The sequence below is a fragment of the Mus caroli genome, chromosome 6 (genome assembly GCF_900094665.2).
Source record: "Mus caroli chromosome 6, CAROLI_EIJ_v1.1, whole genome shotgun sequence".
NCBI classification, from domain to species: Eukaryota; Metazoa; Chordata; class Mammalia; order Rodentia; family Muridae; genus Mus; species Mus caroli.
Window position 1 is genome coordinate 136,670,935 of NC_034575.1, and position 15,515 is coordinate 136,686,449.

Sequence of the window (15,515 nt, forward strand, 5' to 3'; positions counted from 1 at the left end):
GTTTTATATACATGCATGAACACATGCTGTACATACACACACACAGACACACACTCACACACACACACACACACACACACACACACACACACACACAAACATACGTGTCTAATCCCCCAAGTAGGCAGGTAAAGGTATTCTCTTTTTGGCGAAATATACTAAACAGTTGGGGTCAGTCAATTCAGCTAAGAATCTGAGGATACTCTTGGTAGATATAGGTCAGCTATAGGTCTCTTTCTGAAAGACTATGAGTCATCTATTGACAGTGTATAAAGATTAACAGTCAATAATTTTTCAGATTTTGTGTTAGTAATTATTTACTCTATGAGGTTTCATCCATGATCTTATTAAATACACACACTTTCCTGTACCCAGCAAATGCTTATGTAAGGTGTTCCCTCTGAAACTGTGAGTAAAGAGAGTAAGGGTTTTCTCTCCTATGAACAGATATCGTTCGGACACTATATCTCTAAGCTTTACTCAAGTGAAGCGTGAAGAGAAAATGAAATGGGTGCGATCAGGTTCAAGTTCTTATTCATTCATTTCAAAACTCTAACCACACATAGATTGCCTTAGGTGTGTAAAGTATATGGGGATATTTCAACAAAAGATGGTCTTGGAAGTACTATTTATTTAATTCAGAAAGATAAACAGTGGAAGACAGACAAACGGGTTCTGTTCTTGGGTGTGTCGCTGAAGTTTCTCCAAATCCACACTGCCATGACACAGCTGTCAATGGCTCAAACAATGCTTAGTGAGGGAGATTCCCAGGCTGTTGTTAGGAACGAATTACTAGATTATTTAAGCAGGGATAGATGAAGATCCCTGTTTCCCGACTGGGTAGAACTTTGCTATAGAGTCAGTTGTATTGATTTTTTTGTATCTTAGTAAAATATTCCTATGTTTTGTTTAGTAATTCAAATTTTACATTAAAAGTATTATTTTCAATATAGAAACCTTACTAGAGAGATGGCTCAGTAGTTAAGAGCACTATTCTTTCAGAAGACAGGGGCTCCATTCCTAGTACCCATATGTGGCTCATCTCCTAAACTATTCATAACCTCAGTTCTAGACCAACTTCTGGAATCTTCCAGAAATACTTACATTCAATATGCCATACATATATTTCTAACTTAAGAGATTAACTATGATAATACTAATGGAAAGGTGGAAAAATCATGGGTCTCTAGCCCTAGACAATGAGATACAGGAAACTAATAGCTCCTGAGGAGAGGAGAATAAGTTGAGTAAGTTTTTCCCAGAGATAAAGATGGAACCTCCCATCCAAATTGGTTCTTCAGTATTGTCTGTCCCCAAATGCTATACACACAAGCAACAAAAAATGTACTCGACATTTGGTATTTATAGATTTTTCTCTCTCTCTCTCTCTGTGTGTGTGTGTGTGTGTGTGTGTGTGTGTGTGTGTGTGTGAAGATGTCATGAACTACAGAAATGGGCATGGAAAGGGTCAGAGATAGAGAACATATGGGAGGACTTGAGGGAGGAAAAGGAAGAGGAAATGATGCAATTATATTTTAATTAAAATTAAAAACATACAAAATAATTAAGATAATTACTTTTTTGGAAAAGTTTCAAATTTTAATTAAAGTGAATGAAAAAATGAAACAAAATATTGAATCAGAACTAGAAAGTAAATTTCTTGCTATAATACAAAAGCATGGCATGTCCAGAATCCATATAAATGCATATAAATCCATATCACACTGTAATTTTGACTATGAAGTTTCAACACAAGGAAACACAAAAGCAACCCAACTATAAAGTAGTGGAACAGGGTGAGCTATGAGAGACCCCCACCTCAAAGGAATAAAGTGGTCAGGCATGATTGCCCATGCCTTAAATAGGTCTGTGTTTGGAGGCCGACTGGCCTACACAGCAAGTTATAGACCATCACATTTTATAAGTGCGACCCTGACTCAAAAGCAAATGAACACAGCAATAAGGATACAAGAGTGATCAAGGAAAATTGGTGATATTAACCTTCATCTTCCACATGTATGCACACACAAATGCCAGTAGTGCTCCATCCATAATGGAACAAAAAGATGAGTGCAAGGCTAAGGAGATTGGTCAGTACTTGCTTGTCAGGCATGTGGATTTTAGTTCAACTGCCAGAACCCATGCTAAAAACCATGCAAGTGTGATGGCCTGTTCCTCAGTCTCAGTGCTCTGGAGGCGGTGAAAATAGATGCATCCCTGGGCCTGGCTGGCCAGCCAGTCTACTCTAGCTGATGAGTTTCAGGGCAGCGACAGATGCTATTTCAGAAACAGATAGACAGTATCCAAAGGATGCCAGCCTAGGTTGTTCTTGGCCTCCAAGTGCATATGTAGACACATGAGTGCATACACCACACACACACACAAAAAAAACAAATCAACAATTCCTTTAAAAATATTGTATGGCCACTATATCCTTGAAACAGAAATGGTAATGTCTTATAAGAACCTAACCAAAACTATGTTTTGTAAGACTTAAAGACAAAAGGATTAATTTAGACATCAAATTTTCTAAGTTTTCAAGTAAAAATGAAAACATTGGTCAAAAATTCATTGTTGAGAACACAACATAGGAAAAGAAGTTCTATCATAAAATTGATTGCATTAATGCCTGTAATAATATTTACAAAAATAATATTCACTTTGTGGTGATCTGCTCTGAAGTTTAGTGTGTTTTCATTTTTACATGTCAAAATTGTGTTAAAAACATTGGCAAGTCTCCTCAACTGTTTGTAAACAAGAGAAGCAATTAGTGGATGGAAACTTAATTCCCCCAAATTGTAACACATTTCTATGTCTACATTTCTTTTGTATTTAAATACATAATTAAATGTATTTGATGTGCAGGGATGTTTTGTCTGTTTGTGTGGCTGTGCACTACCTGAATTCTTGGTGTACCTACAGGCCAGAAGAGAGTGACTGATCTGCTGGGACTGGGGTCACAAGTGCTTGTGACTTGCAACATGGGTTCTGGAATTGAACTTGAGTCTTCTAGGTGAAGAGCCAGAGCTCTCAATTGCTCAGCCTTTCTCCAGACCAAGTGTTTAGATTTGTTTCACATTACCTAATTTCTGATTTTTCATTCTAGATTTGTGGTTTGGGTTTGAAAATTTTAAGGTTAATTTTTTTTTTAAATATCATTCACTAACTTTGCAGAGTCCAAAGAGGACTTTGATTCTCCTGGAGATGGAGCTTCAGGCACTTGTGAGCCACCTGACCTGAGTATTGGTCAAGGACTGGACTTGGGCCTCTACTAAGAACAGTAACTGTTCTCAGTGGCTGATTGGTCTCTTTGGCACCGCCCTGTCAGGGCTTCTCTCTTATTCTTAGGCTATTATAGGTGAACTCCATCTACACTTATATCACTTAACGTGGTTACTTTTCCGTAAACATATATTTGGTAGAACTTCAGTGTAACATTGATTTCTACAAGTTTCTGCCATAACTCTAAACTTCACTGTACTTAGCTCTGAATAAAATCTCATTTTTAACCTAATGGGATCTCTTCATATCACTCTGTGTATATTCTTTTCTGATGTATTAATAAGTCAACTACTTAGAGTCCAACATCAAATCATTTCTCAGACTTTCATTGGCAATCCATGATCTTTTTCTTTCCCTCTACAGTGACCTACAAGTTATTTTCTGTTTAAAACTCTTGACCACGATTTTGCCAATCAACACTAACAGAAGCTGTAAGTCCTGATACCCGCAGAGTCCGATCATTGCTGAAAGCACGATCAATTACAAAATTTCCTGACATACTGTTGTTTCCATTTACAGCATAAGGTTCATTGAATAAATGTTCTGAATGTTTAGCGTAATATTTGCATCTTGCTTATAACAAATTGCTAACTGGTACATTTATGGGGTAACATATGGGTCTCAGATCTTTAGTTGGCGGTAGTTAAACAAATCCTACATTTTTACACACAAATAAATGCTTGACAAAGAAACTACCCATTTTATGTAATCATATGTCCATTTGGATAAGATCATGAAGGACTTACTAGCTCTAGTGGTCATAAAAGCTACCCCATGCTAATTTTTGTTGAGTTCTAGAGGTCGGTTCAGCTACCTCTGCATATGCTCTCGTCCATGTGTATTACCCCCATTTGCAGAAAGGCCAGATGGATCTTCCCAACAAGTCGACACTCTCCTGCCATGTGGATTAACTATGGAGGGCTTTAACTGCTGCACTTGGTTTTCATGAAGTAATGATTTAGGGGGACAAAGCTTTTTATAGTTATTGGACTTTCCCTTCATGATTAGCTAGCAACTCCTCTTTGTGTAGAATTTTGAAAATAGGCCATTGCATCCACAACAAATTACACGCAAAAGCATAACTTTTATTATTTCAGATTTATTTTATGAATTACAGATTGACTATTTAAAATAGGTACTTTGGAAGATATATATATATATATATTCTCTCTCCCTCTCTCTTTCTCTCTCTCTCTCTCTCTCTCTCTCTCTCTCTCTCTCTCTCTTTCTCTCTCCCAAAACCTTCAGCTCTACCTTTCCCTCTTTTCTGCCCAATCACTGGCTCTAGGCTATATTTATAAATTAAGGTGGGAAGTAGGTCTACAGAAAATCACCTGAGTGCTGACTCACTCCTTGTTCTCAGCTCCTCTTAGAACAGGATTAACATCAAATACAATTAGCCCCAGGGCTATCCGCAACAACTAGGATAGGCAAAACAATCCTATATAATAACAGAACTACTAGAAGTATCACTAACCCCGATTTCAAGTTGTACTACAGAACAATAGTAATAAAAAACAAAACTCATAGCATTGGCATAAATACAGATATGCTGATAAATGGAATCAAACTGAAGACCCAGAAGTAAACCCACAAACCTATAGACACATGATTTTTGAAAAAGAAGCCAAACTATACAATAGAAAGAAAGAAAGTCTCTTCAACAAATGGTGCTGGATGTCTGTAGGTAGAAGAATGCAAATAGATTCATATCTATCACCCTGTACAAAATTCAAATTCAAGTGGATCAAAGACCTCATCATTAAAAGGGATATACTAAGTCTGACAGAAGAGAAAGTAGGGAACTGCCTTGAACACATTGGCACAGGTGATAACTTACTGAACAGAACACATATAGCTTGGGCATGAAGATCAACAATTAATAAACGGGACCTCATGAAACTGAACAGCTTCTGTAAAACGAAGGACATTGTCAATAGTATGAAACAGCAGCCTGCAGAGTGGGAAAAGATAGTCACCACTCCACATTAGACAGAGGACTAATCGCCAAAATATATAAAGGTCTTAACAAATTAGACAGTAATAAATGAAAACAATTAAGAACTAGGGTACAGATCTAAACAGAGAATTCTTAACAGACAAATCTCCAATAGTAGGGAAGTACTTAAAGAAATGCTCAGCACCATTCATCATCAGAGAAATGCAAATCACAATGACTCAGATTCATCTTAGACCCATCAGAATGGTTAAGGTCCAAATACCAAATGACAGCTCATGCTGGTCAGGATGTAGAGCTAGGGGAACACTCCTCCATTGATGGTGGGAATGCAAACTTATACAACCACTTTGGAAATCAATTTGTCAGTTTCTCAGAAATTATGAATAGTTTTACTTCAAGATACAGCTATACCACTCCTGAGCATATACCTGTGCCTCCCCCCACCATACTATGTGGACACATGCTCAACCATGCTTATAGCCACATTATTCATAATAGGCAGAACTGGAAACAATCTAGATGTCTCTCAAATGAAGAATGGGTAAAGGAAATGTGATACACTTATACAATGGAATATTATCCAGATGTTAAAAATTATGACATCATGAGATTTGCAGGCAAATATATGGAAGTAGAAACAAAAATCATCCTGAGTGTGGTATCCCAGACTCAGAAAGGCAATCGTGGCACTTACTTATAAGTGGACATTAGCTATAAACTATAGGATAAACATGCTACAATACTTAGACCCAAAGAAGTTAAGTAACAAAGAGGGCCCAAGGGAGGATGCTTGAATTTCACTGAGAAGGGGAAATAGACATCAGTGTGGATGGAGGGAGGAAATAGGTTGTGAGAAGAGATGGGGAGAGAACAACAGGGTTCAAGTCTGGGGAAGCTGGAAGATAGAAAACTGGGAGGGAAAACTGAAATTGGTGGCAGAGGCAGGGGTTAATCTCTGGGAGGATCTAGAAACTCAGCACAATGGAAACTCCCTGGAATCTCTGAGTGTGACCCTAGCTAATTCCACTGGCAGTAGAGGGTATAGCGCCTGAAATGGCTACCTCCTGTCACCAGGCAAGACTTACAATGGAGAGAGTTAGACATTTCAATTGTCAATACTGTGTTTCTGTAGTCATCCCTTGACAAATAAAAACTGAGCTTCTTCCCTCACTTAATAATTTTGATAAATGAACCAATGCATGAACAACTTCATTATTAAAATAGATACTTTAGTTTATCTGTTATTATTCATAAGTAGTAGGGGGAACAGTCTACATAAATAATTTTAAAATCCCGAAATGTCTTTCATTGTGTTAGAAGTGAGAATAGCCAGAATTATCAAGTTTCTCTGCCTAACAGTTGCTTGTGTTTGAGATGGCATCCATTATTAAGGAGGCCTGTGTCATTCACTGAGCATGCTCAGTTGTACTCCCAACTTTACCGCAGAGAATCTGGGGTTCTTCCCTAGTTGTACCAATCAAAACATGACAACACTTTGCTTTCCTTTCAAGACAAAATAAATTGCAGGCAATTACTGACCTGCTCATTAATACTGATAGACAAATATTTGTCTATCATGTTAAAAGAAAAAGAAAGAGGCTAAATATAGTAACAGAGTCAAAATTACCTCTCTCATGTTTCAGGCTGATCTATACTTCTGGACCTTCAGTTTAATAAAGTAGAAAGAAAACTTCAGTGGTCCCAGCTTCTTATTCTGTTCTGTGAAGTTGTAGGAACTTGTGCAGGTAGTAACTCTTTGAAGGCATGCTTTTGAAAGAAACTGTCTTCCATTGCTCTCTACTTTCTGACCTCCCTGAGGAGCTTAGTAACTTCCTTCCACACAGGCTTTTGCTGCCATGATGATCTTTCTGACCACACGTCTACCGCCATGATCAAACCAGAACATGCTGAAATCTTTGAAACTATGTGCCAGGATTAATTTCTTTCCTTTTAAATTATTTATTCCATGTTTTGACTCAACAACAAAGATATTCAATGTAGGTAGGATCCTTCATACCACACAGATAATAAAATTTCAAAAGTTTAGAGAATAATACAACAAATGTTACAGGAAAACAATCAGATTTATTCTTGCAATGCAAGCTTCTTAAATCCAAAATAATCATTCATGTGATTTGCCACATAACAAAATAAAAGAAAAATAAGATCACTATAAATAATTCAAAAGGTAACTTAATAAAAACATGTACTTTTCATGTACTCAAAAGTAAAAGAAATCATCAAACTAAGAAACTCAAAATAGGAACAAATCATACCTGTCCTACTAGAAATGTTTATCTGAACTAAGGGTATTTAAAAGAAAAGAAATAAAACCCATATGGCTAAGGCCACACATAACATCTGCCCACATTCTAGCACTGGGAGAAGTTCAACAGGAACTTCAGGTGTTTAATCCCAGTCTTGTCTACTCTGCAAAACACCATGACCCATTAGGTATGAAAGTAAGTAAAGAAACAAATGAAATCCCTAACTATATTTATTAGTTTATTTTATTTACCTACAACCAGGAGAAACTATTAAAAATGTTCTCAACATCATGTGAATTGTCCTACCTGTTCAAATAATGCAATAAAAGGAAATAAAAGTGATAAATATCAGTGTGTTAATATTTACAGGTAACATAATTTTGTACCTAAAAACACTAGACAGTTTACAAGCTTGTACCCCAATATGTCAAGATAGTAAGCTCCCAGAGGCTGAAGTTCCATCAAGGGAGGAAGATAAAGGAGGAAGCAGCCAGGAGTGAACAGAATGTATTGTACAGGTGTATGACCTAGTTAAAGAACAAATTTGATCAGTAAATAAGAATCCAAAGTCAGTGTAAAAATTCAATGATTTTTTTAATACTAGGGATTGAAGTAAGATAGAAGCTAACTTATTACAAACAACATTAAAACGCAAAACAGTAGAACAAATTCAAACAAAATGTGTGACTTTTGTATATAGACAAATTCACAAAACACTGTAAAAGGGAACAATAAAAAGCCCAGGATTCGTCATGCTCACAGCTCCTGAAAGAAGTTGGTGTGCTATGTATTCATTTCCTCAACCTTTTGAGTCTGCTGATGCTACATTATTTTTATTGTAAGAGTTATCAATAGTGGGCTGGTAATTAAACTATCCAATGAGTCAATCCCAGTTCAGAATAACTTCTTCAAACACCAGAAACTAATTCTGGTTTCACCTCCTTCCTCCCATCTGGTTGCTATGCCTTTGCACCATGGATCTCTGCATGGTCACATTTCCATAAACATTCATCTCTCCTCTGTTGCTTGATGTATTAAGATCAATACAGAAGGGGCTAGGAGATTTTATGTATTTGACTTTCAAATAAGAAACCCTATCCTGATTTATTACAGAAATGATGAGCCTTACAGTAACCTATCGCAAACTTCAGACCAAACTGGCTGCTATAATTTCTGAGTGATCTTTAACCAACATAAGACATTAAATGAAAGACACTAAATTTCAGCCTAAAAACACTAGATACGTTACAGGATTTTTCACACTTTGGATCATAATAAATTTTTGCTTTTGACTGAGAACATTGCTCAGTGGACCAATGTTGAACCTTCATGGGCTTTGTAAGCTTTTGTACAGGTAGATTACATTACTTCATTGAATTAGAATCTTTGGATAAAAACCTGGGTGTGAAGATATAACCTGAAAGAAAGTTGACCCTATAAGTTTCCACATTGAGGAGATTAATTCTGTTTAAAGAGAGGAAAATATCCCATGTACTTAGTGTGGAAAACCTGGCATTATAGGACCTCACCAATTTATAACCATCCCATAGCTCTCTTTAAAAGTGGGTTGAACCTCAGGCTCATCCCCAGAATGGACATAACCTCAATTGACACTGTATTTTCTATCAATCAATGTAAATTCTGATCATATTCCCCTTAAATACATCAAAGAGTTTGTTGAGAACAACCTGAAATGGCTCTTGTTCACAGATAATCTTCACAAGATACAAATGGATCCCTGCCCTCTGTAGTTAGTCCATTACTTTTTGAAGCCAATGAAAGCAATGCTGACTGGTAGTGCAGACAAACAAGGAATCCTCAGTGTCTTAGGGTTTGTATTCCTGCACAAAACACCAAGAAGCAAGTTGTGGAGAAAAGGATTCATTCAGCGTACACTTCCACATTGATGTTTAATCACCAAAGGAAGCCAGGACTGGAACTCAGACAGGGCAGAAACCTGGAGACAGGAGCTGATGCAAAGGCCATGGAGGGGTGCTGCTTACTGCCTTGCTTCCCCTGGGTTGCTCAGCTTGCTGACTTATAGAACCCAGGACTACCAGCCCACAGATGGCAACACCTACAATGGGCTGGGCCCTCCTCCCTTGATCTCTAATTGAGAAAATGCCTTACAGCTGTATCTCATAAAGGCATTTCCTCAAGGGAGGCTCCGTTCTCTGTGATAACTCCAGCTTGTGTCAAGTTGACACACAAAACAAGCCAGTACACTCAACTAATACAAAAGTATAGTTGGGAATTATTTTAAACAAAATAGGAATTTAGACTCTTATGAGCTACACATGAGGACACATTTTAGGCCTGGTCAACTTGTGATCTCCACCTGGTCTCATTATCCACCTGTGAGTCTCAGCAATGCTTCTTGGTATGTGTGAGACTAAACACTTTGCCTAGAATAGTCATTGTCTTAGGCAGGGTTTCTATTCCTGCACAAACATCGTGACCAGGAAGAAAGTTGGGGAGGAAAGGATTCATTTTACTTACACTTCCACACTGATGTTCATCACCAAAGGAAGTCAGGACTGGAACTCAAGCGGGTCAGATGCAGGAGCTGATGCAGAGGCTATGGAGGGATGTTACTTACTGGCTTGCTTCCCCTGGCTTGCTCAGCCTGCTTTCTTATTGAATCCAGAACCACCAGCCCAGGGATGGCACCACCCACAATGGGCCCTCTCACATTTGATCACTGAGAAAAGGCCTTACAGCTGAATCTCATGGAGGCATTTCCTCAAGGGAGGCTCCTTTCTCTGTGATAACTCCAGCTTGGGTCAAGTTGACATATAAAACCAGCTAGTACAGCCATGAACTTTGTTTCCCTCCTAAAACTATGGCACTCTTACCTTAGAAATGGTCATAAAATAGTTTCAAGTACCAAAGGAAATGTCATCAATATATTATGAAGAATTCAGTGTACTGGGAAAAACTTGTGAATAAAGTCAAGCTGGAATATTTGGGGTATTGCTGATAAAGCATAGCTGCTCAGACAATAATAGATTAATTATCAATAACCTCTGAGGAGCCTTGCCTTCAAAGAGCATCATGAAGTTAGAAAGTTTAATGTAAAATTCTTCCCCAATTTCAGTTGGAGTGATTAATGACACTATGTTGTGGAAGCCAGTTATTCATGTCTGGTTTTACCTACTGGTGATGATTGTTTTAGGACAGTAGAATGTCTCAATCACACAGGAATTGTTAATGTGCTCATCTTTCCTAGAATGAATGCCTCGAGCCAAGCAGAAAGGTCAATACAGAAATATAAGTATGAAGCCACCTGGCTTTTTAAGGTAGGAACTAAAGTTTTATAGGGTTTGGGTTTAGTCCAGAAACCTAAAGCTGTGGTTGCCATACATTCCTCCAGGTTGGCCTCATCGAGATATCTGTAGACAGATAGTATAGCCTTTATTAATTGAAAGTAGTATGCATGTTAATGAATTCTTGCTCACTCTCTGTCTGAGGAAAATACTTGTGAAGTTATAATGGCTGGGTAAAAATGACAAAACAATTCTCCAGGCTCCTTCAATGTTTCTGCACACATTCTTAGCCGAGACATGAGCAGCTGTCACTCATTTTAAACATAGATGGAAAGGCAATAGCCTTGGAAGATATACATGGTACCGTTCGATCTGAGAGTAGGTTAGCTTGTTATAGACAACTGAGATAATATCTCTGGAGCAAATCTTTCCATGTTTGCTTAAAAAAAAACCACCACCAACAACAACAACAAAAAAAAACAACAGGAAAAAAAAGCACCTTAAACCTCTGTTGTTGAGGTCATTAGTTGTAAGAGAAATCCATTTCAAGGATTGCTTTAACTTAAACCTCCTGTCATGAACTTTGGGACAAGGATCTGGCCGAGAGAATTTGTACAAATAGGCAGCTCCTATTGTTTACTGTGCTTTAAGTGCCTTGCCTCTGACTCTGCCTTCTCATGGTCTTCACCGCCATTCTCAAAATTGTGAAGGCTAAAAAATTTATAATTATTAAGGAATGAAAGCTAGTCTGAGAATTATCCTTCAAAAAAGTAAAATCTCAGCTGCTTCACTTGTTCCTTACTATTGTAGATATAATTCTGAATGAATTATTAGTGTGGTCGTTTTTTGTTGTTATATATTAATGGAAACAATTTGGCAATTTCACCACTAGGTAGGATACTATGTAGTTTCTATCTTAAGAATGACCTTCTACCAGACTAAGAATATTTCCTTTTGGTTCAAAGTTCCTGGTTGTTTTTGTTTTTGTTTGTTTGTTTGTTTGTTTTTTAAATATACCATCTGGAATTTTCCAAATGCCTTTGCTATGTCCAAAAAAATGGTTGTCTCTATTGCCAGTTGTTAGTCATTTACTATGGTGAATTACACTGACTTGGCTGGGCTTTGAATACCATAAACCTATGAATTTATAGAATAATTTCATACATGTTGTGTCCTATATCTCCATTTGTAATTGACACCTTTTCTGGGTATAGTATTATTGGTTGGAAATATATTAACTTAGGATTTCCAGGCCTGTAAGTGTTGAACAAAGAGATCTAGGGCTATTACAGAAATTCATTGAATGTCTCTTTCTGTACTCTTCCTATTTCAGTCTCTTCTCTCTCCGTTTGATTTATCACTGTTTGGTTATAGTTATGAGTACAGTATTGAGGTAGTTTCAGTCAAGTTGGACCTGACTGTAGGCCTCAGATCTTCCTGTGCCTTACCCTGACATAATTTCGTTCTTTTGTATTGAAAGTCTTATGGTACTAGTTGTTTTTAAAGTAATCTTTATTTTTAATTACTTCTTTGAGACTCTCATGTAAATATGTTTTGATCATACTTCTATCCCCCAGAACTCCTTTATTTTCCTCATATTCATTAACTTGTATATTTATTCTTTAGATGCAGTCTAATGAGTACTCCAAATCTTTTATCATTCTTTGCTTTTTATATCTGACTATATATTTTCAAAGTGCTTTCTTCAGTTTCAAAGATTCTTACATCTGCACGATTAATTCAATTGTAGAGGCCTTTCAGTGCATCTTTTTTTCTTTTTTCTATTGTAAATTTTAACCCCAAGAATTTGATTCAACTAGATTTTATTTTAATTTATCCAGTCAAGGCACTGTTTTTCTAAGGTTGCTTGTTCATCGTGTTAAAATAAAAAAATAATTTGAGACAAAATATCAGGTATACAGGCTGGCTTTGATCTTTTTCTTTCTCTCTCTCTGTACCAAAAATGACTTTGCATTTCTGATACTCTTGAGATCAAATGGTCAAGGCTTCATGAATGCTAGACAAGTACTTTATCATTTGAGCTATAATCCAATTATATATAGTTTATTATAGTTTTCTAAAGTTTTGTAAATGTTTTTGTATTGTTTTGAAGCTTGCAGAACTTCTTGTTTTAGTTTTTATTTCTGGTTATTGTGATAAATTACCCTGAAAAAAGCAAAGTAAGGAAGTAGAGAAATTTTAATACAGCAACATGGCTCCTCTGTCAAGGAATCACATCCAAAGTTCTAGGTCTGTGTGGTCTGACTGGAATACAGAAACACCCTCAATGCAGACCTTTAATCCCTAATAATGAAGGAAAAAAATGGTTTGTAAAGGAAGTGGTGATGTTTCAAAGTGATTTCTAATTGAGGAACAGACAAAGTGATGAATCAGAGAAAGATTTGACAGAATAAATGAGAGATAGAGTCACCCAACTCTCCTGAGGACAGGAAAGAGAACTACATTAGAGCAATGCAGAGAGAGAGGGTTGAGTCCGTTGTGTTCAGACAGTTGAGTTCTGTGAAGTAGTCAGTCAGTTCAGTTGAGTCAGTGAGTTGAATGACAGTTAAGGGAGTAGAGTTTGTGGCAGTTTAATTGGTGGAGTTCAGAGGCAGTTTTGACAGGGACAGTTTTACAGAGACAGTTTTACAAAGACAGGTTGTAGAGAAAACAAGCTAGACAGAGATAAAGACAGAATAAGCCAGAGAATGAGAAAGATTCAGAAAATTAGAACAGATTGCTAGAGTTAATTTGAGGTCAAGCAGAGAAATTCAGCCCAAAGCTGAGGGAAGCCAGCTCGAATCCGTCAGCTTGGAGAAAAGTTTGAGCCCAAACAGCTGAGTTGAACCAGCCATCCACAAGTCAGAGAGGGCTAGAAAAAGTGAGCTTTTCCAGCAGTAAGTCTTTGTGATGACAGTTACATCAGGCAAATAAAAGTTACTTTCACATATGAGAGAAGAAGGGTTCAATTGCAGGTTTCAGCCCATTGTGAGAAAGTTAGGAACTTAAAACACTTTGTCTTTTGCCTTCACAGTCAAGAACAGAGAACAATGGATTAAAGGAGATATTCTGGTTTTCAGCTCTCTCTTCTTATTTAATAAGCCGCAGGCACAGGAAATGATCTCACCTACTATTAAGATTGTCCTCCCACATCAATTATCCTAATCCAAATAACCCTTCACAGATATTCTCATAGACTAACCAATCCATCACTGTGTCTAGAGGCCTGATTCCTAGGTGGCAAGGTGAATATTAACTATCATGCTTTCTTACAACAATTGTTTTTTAAAGATCTCCATTTTGTTAGGTCATGATTTCTGGAATTCGGTAAAGTCATGATTCCCTAATTATTCCTGGTTCTTGGGGTCCTGTATCTATGTCCTTTTATTTGATAGAGTATAGAAATACTATAGTTACTGGCTGTGTGCATGCAAAATCCCGTGGCAGGCATGGTTTTAAGTTAGAATTATAGAATTACTGCTAACTTCTGGCAGGTGTTGCATCTGGTCCAGGGCCTAGATTTACTGAAGTCAACCTTGTGTGAATGTGGGACAGAGATGGAATTATCTATTAGACTAGAACTGTATGTTGTCACCTGGCACTGGGTTGCATGCTGGAACTGAGTATTGGATTGAACTCTGAACTGTGGAGCTGTGGAGGGTATTCCTATTATTTGGCAGTGTTAGGGTCCAAGGCAAATTCTCTCCCTATTTCTCTCTCCCTCAGCAAATCTTTATCTACATTGTGTTGCATGGAATTGGAGAACAGGTGATTCATGTCCCATCGGAACTTGCTCTCCTCATCTTCATATGGCTTGAACGTCTACGTTATATTTGCATTTCAATCACTGGTCTCTTCAGCACAGCTTTTATAGAATGTTGAATATTAATTACCTCACATGACTAATGACAACAGACTGCATGTTTGCTTTGTTTTAGTAATGCTTTTCACTTTTATGTCAATTTTTTTCAGTTTTTATTCAAGAAGTAAATTCAAAAGGCTAGAACTGTAAGGAAATTACTCCTTTTTTCAGTACAACTAGGCACATCTCTTTCTATTGAGGCTAGACAAGTCCGCTCAGTAAGAAGGAAGGGATCCACAGGCAGACCATATAGTCAGAGACAGCTCATGTTTCTGCTTTAGGAGTCCCACATGATTGAATATGGTAAAATACTAAGTACTGTGACTTTCATTTTGAATGTCCTAGACCTTATTATATGGTTTCCAAAAGAGGGAACAAATGGGGAAAATTAAAAGAGGAATACAAATAGAAGAAACAGCTTTCTTTTAATTAGAACTTGCTTCAATAGATGAGTTATGGCTTACAGTAAAGAGACAGGCTGAAACAATACCTGATCATCTCTATGTTATAATGTCTATTATCAGAAATATCACACAGCAATTGTAGTACGTATACACAACACTTGGAGATCAGAGCCCTTGCTGATATCAGTCAGACAGGGATAGTTTGTTGTGCATAAGACTCAGGACTGAGTGACCAGGACCATGGTCCAGATTCGTGAACTGAACCATGACCTCTAGTTAGTCTCCTACAAAGTTTTTAAGCCCTGAAACCACAAACAGCTATGACAAGTTATTTTTACCATCAGGATTTACAGATGAGGGATTGACTTAGAAACATGTCTGTGTTATACATTTTACTGTTTCTATTGGTTGCAGTATTCCACTGTGGCTGGAGTCTTGCCTTGTCTAATATTCTTATCTTCAACTGGTTCATCA